Source organism: Populus trichocarpa, chromosome 9 (genome assembly GCF_000002775.5).
Source record: "Populus trichocarpa isolate Nisqually-1 chromosome 9, P.trichocarpa_v4.1, whole genome shotgun sequence".
NCBI classification, from domain to species: domain Eukaryota; kingdom Viridiplantae; phylum Streptophyta; class Magnoliopsida; order Malpighiales; family Salicaceae; genus Populus; species Populus trichocarpa.
Window position 1 is genome coordinate 2,770,257 of NC_037293.2, and position 4,837 is coordinate 2,775,093.

The 4,837-nt window shown below is 34.6% G+C and overlaps 1 pseudogene; it reads left to right on the forward strand.

The window, feature by feature from the left end:
• The first annotated feature begins 1,217 nt into the window (after positions 1 to 1,217).
• LOC127905773 (photosystem I P700 chlorophyll a apoprotein A1-like) lies at positions 1,218 to 3,141 on the forward strand (annotated as a pseudogene).
• Positions 3,142 to 4,837: the final 1,696 nt, after the last annotated feature.

Genomic DNA, 4,837 nt, shown 5'->3' on the forward strand with positions numbered 1-4,837 from the left:
TTCACCTGTGTGCTTCATGTCGCACGGTTCGTTCGTCAACTATGAAATTCTTGTGCAAGTTTGAAATATATTGTATTAGATGGATCTAGTCTTTCATAGGCGAGTAGAGATGTTGGTTACTGGGTTAGGCCTGGTCCGCCCATGAGGGATGGATCTGGTCCAAGTATTTAGAGAAGTTACTCATATGAAGTTGTAAGTTTTCATTATTGAAAGAATATAGTTCTCTCTTTCTCTTCTCCCATCTTGACTCTCTACATTAACTTGACAAGATTTACAAAGATGTTTGTACTGTGGAATATCACTTTGATTCTAGTAATTGAAGTGGCATTGAAGTAATTGATCCAGGAATAAGAAAGCGAATTCTCACAAGTAAGTTTTCCTTTCCAATCTACACAAAGAATCCAAAAGCTTTAGGCCTTGAAATGGTTACAAACATTACAAATACTAGTGTACAACTTGTGGAGGATCTTCATTGGAATACCTTAAAGCCTTCACCACTACACTGCCAAGTTTGCAGTATAAAATTATAAAATTTAGATGCACTTTTTGTTTCTCTTTTTAAAAAATAATTTAGACTAGACAAGATGTCACAAGTTTGTATATGAATATGTATGAAAAAACAATTATTAAGAAAATTGATTTTGAAATACTATTTCCTTCTTCTTCTTTTTTCAAAGAGGCGTAGGTTATATTCTAAATTATTCTTTTTTTTTCATATTAAACCTTCAATGTAATATATGTGCACTATCATTTTTTTTTTTATGAAAATAATTAGTGTACATGTGTTATGCATACTTGTCCTATCTATCGATGAATATACATTATTGCTTTCATGATTCTATTAGGAATTAAATTTTTTAATTTATATAGCAAAGTAATTTCAGGAATAGCTTGTATGTAAACCGTAGTCTAAATTAGAAACCTTATGAAATAAATAAGTAAATTGAAAACAAATAATGTACAAATTAAGTAAACTGAACATTTAAATTAAAGGGATGATATTTAATGTTGGGATCAGAAATAAATTGTTTGTGTATCAATATTTGAAAAACAAATTTAAATGTAAATAAAATTTAAATGAAAGTAAGGTATGATGAAAGTAAGGTACTGAGATATAATTTGATGAAATTTATATGGTTAGCTAAAAGTTGATATTAAAAAAGCATTCGAACTAAGAGAAAATATTACATAGCAATTAAAAAATACCAAGTGAGGACATGAAGGGAAGTAATGAAATTGTGATTATATATATAAACGATCCTACTCACATTGGGCCTACCGCACAAGTAGTTTGGCCAATGGTGGGCCAAGAAATATTGAATGGTGATGTGGGTGGGGGTTTTCGAGGAATACAAATAACCTGCGGTTTTTTTCAATAGATTTGGAGAGCATTTGGAATAACTAGTGAATTACAATAACCTCTAGTTTTTTTCCAGATTTTTATGACAATTGGTTTGGTCTTTACAACATTAATGTTTTTTGCTGGATGGTTCCATTATCACAAAGCTGCTCCAAAATTGGCTTGGTTCCAAGATGTAGAATATATGTTGAATCACCATTTAGCAGAGCTACTAGGGCTTGGGTCTCTTTCTTGGGCGGGGCATCAAGTCCATGTATCTTTACCAATTAACCAATTTCTAAACGCTGGAGTAGATCCTAAAGAGATCTCACTTCCTCATGAATTTATCTTGAACTGGGATCTTTTGGCTTAACTTTATCTCAGTTTTCCATTTTTTACTTTGAATTGGTCAAAATATTCAGAATTTCTTATCTAAACCTAATAGCTAGGGGTTTATGGCTGACCGATATTGCACACCACCATTTAGCTATTACAATTCTTTTCCTGATAGCGGGTCACATGTATAGGACTAAGTAGGGTATTAGTCATGGTATAAAAGATATTTTATAGGCTCATAAAGGTCCATTTATAGGTTAGGGTCATAAGGGCTTATATGAGATCCTAACAACGTTATGACAAGCTCAATTATCTCTTAACCTAGCTATGTTAAGCTCTTTAACCATTGTTGTAGCTCACCATATGTATGTCATGCCCCCTTATCCGTATCTAGCTACAAACTATGGTACACAACTTTCATTATTCACATATGAATTGGTGGATTTCTCATAGTTGGTGCTGCTTTGCATACAATAATTTTTATGGTAAAAGACTACGATCCGACTTCTCGATATAACAATTTGTTAGATCATGTCCTTAGGCATCGCGATGCAATCATATCACATCTTAACTAGGTATGTATATTTTTAGGCTTTCAAAATTTTGGTTTTTATATTCATAATGATACCATGAGCGCTTTAGGGCGCCCTCAAGATATGTTTTCAGATACTGCTATACAATTATAACCCGTCTTTGCACCTGGTGCAACAACAAGCACCAATTTGACTTAGGGGGCGATGACTTAGTGGCAGTGAGGGGCAAGGTTGCTTTGTTACCTATTCCATTAGCAACCGTGGATTTTTTGGTTTATTACATTTATGCATTTATGATTCATGTGACGGTATTGATACTCTTGAAATGAGTTTTATTTGCTCGTAGCTCTCATTTGATACCAGACTAAGCAAATCTTGGTTTTCGTTTCCCTTGTGATGGACCTAGAAGAGGGGGGACATGTCAAGTATTCACTTGGGATCATGTCTTCTTAGGACTCTTTTGGATGTACAATGCAATTTCAGTAGTAATATTCCTTTTCAGTTGGAAAATGCAATAAGATGTTTAGGGTAGTATAAGTGATCAAGGGGTGGTAATTCATATCACGAGTGGAAATTTTGCGCAAAGTTCTATTACTATTAATGGATGGCTCCGCGATTTCTTATACGCACAGGCATCCCAGGTAATTTAGTCTTATAGTTCTTCATTATCTGCATATGACCTTTTTTTCCTAGGCGCTCACTTTGTATGGGCTTTTAGTTTAATGTTTCTATTCAGCAATCATGGTTATTGGTAAGAACTTATTGAATCAATCGTTTGTGCTCATAATAAATTAAAAGTTGCTCATGTTACTCAGCCTAGAGCCTTGAGCATTATACAAAGACGTGTTGTAAGAGTAACTCATTACCTTCTAGGTGGAATTGCCACAATATATATGGGCATTCTTCTTAGCAAGAGTTATTGTAGTAGGATAATGGCTAGGAGGATTTGAAAGGCATTATGACATTAATATTTCCAAGGTTTAGCCAAGGCTTAGCTCAGGACCCCATTACTCGTCATATTTGGTTTAGTTTTGTTATCGCGTATGACTTTGAGAGTCATGATGATATTACAGAGGAACGTCTTTATCTGAATATTTTTGCTTCTCACTTCGGGCAATTAGCAATAATGTTTCTGTGGACTTCCAGAAATTTATTTCATGTAGCTTGACAAGGAAATTTTGAAACATGGGTACCGAACCATTTGCATGTAAAACCTATTGCTCATACAATGTGCGATCCTCATTTTGGTCAACCAGTTGTTGAAGCTTTTACTTGAGGGGGTGCTCTTTGCCTAGTGAATATCACTTATTCTGGTGTTTATCAGGGATGGTATACAATAGTTTTACGTATTAATGAAGATCTTTCTATTAGAGCTCCTTTTCTATTATTTATTTCTGTTGTATCCCTGATAAGGGGTTGGTTACACCTGTCACACCCGAACATCACGGCGACTGATTAAAAATTTAATTGGAAAAGAACAAATATCTAACATGTTGTTCTTTGGGGAAATGGTCTCATTTAAGAAGTCACCACCTAGTATTATGGTCACTAGAAACCCTAATTGGTCAATAAAGATTATATGCTACATGATTGGTTACGCGAAAGGGAAGATGTTATCACCCCTTAAGCGACCTACCTGAGACAGACTGCATTGCTGGTTTTGTCTAAAATTGATAAGAGTTTGTTCTCCTTTTTTTTTGTTCTTCCTATCATGTTCCTGACTCTGACATTAGTGAACAATACCTATGAATATTTTTAACTCTAACATTGGTAAATATTGCACAAACCTAAAAAATTATGATATTCCTGACTTTGACGCCAATGAATAAGTTCGTAAAATTTTGAATTTTTAACGAAGAAGAAACACTTTTTCTATGCCATTTTCTTTTTGTTTACCCTTTTTTATTATTTGCTCTTTTTTAGACGGGAATAAAAAAAAAACGTTGAACAATAGATTTGCGTTTAGTGGTAAAGGTCCATAGATTGAGCACAAAGTAGGGAAAAAAACAATACGTAAAGAAAAAAAATAAAACAAAGTGCAAGAGGGCCTACAAATAAATCAACAAAGATTCCTAAATTTTTCTAGAATTTTCTGATATCAAAAAGAGCTCGTGTGGTCAAATATCAAAATAGAAGGAGCATAAAACATACCTGCCCACTCTTTTTCTTTTTTTACGTTGGGGTAGGTCTATTCTAACAAGCCCAGCCTCGTCATTGGCCCAAGCCAGTGACTTGGCTGGGCAAAGTAGCATGCATGCGTGAATAATTCACGCATACATGCTGCAATGTGCGAAGATAATTATAATTACCTTCGCACTATGTAATGCAATGCATAACAAAGAATTAAACTGGGAAAGCTTACATGTGCTGTTATTTATGTTGTTTGGAAGACGAAGACGATGATGATGGAGGGTGGCCGACTGCTGTTGTTTCCTCCTCTGTTTCTGTTGTTCTTTGTCTTCCCTAGTCTTTCTTTGTTGTGCTGTACTTATGCTATTATTGGAAGACGAAGACGAAGATGATGGTGATGGAAGGTTGGATGACTGCTGTTATTTCTCCTTCTCGTTTTGTTTTTCTTCGTCTTCCCTAGTCTTTCTTTCTATCCCTTTGATTTAGTTCATCCGGGCAC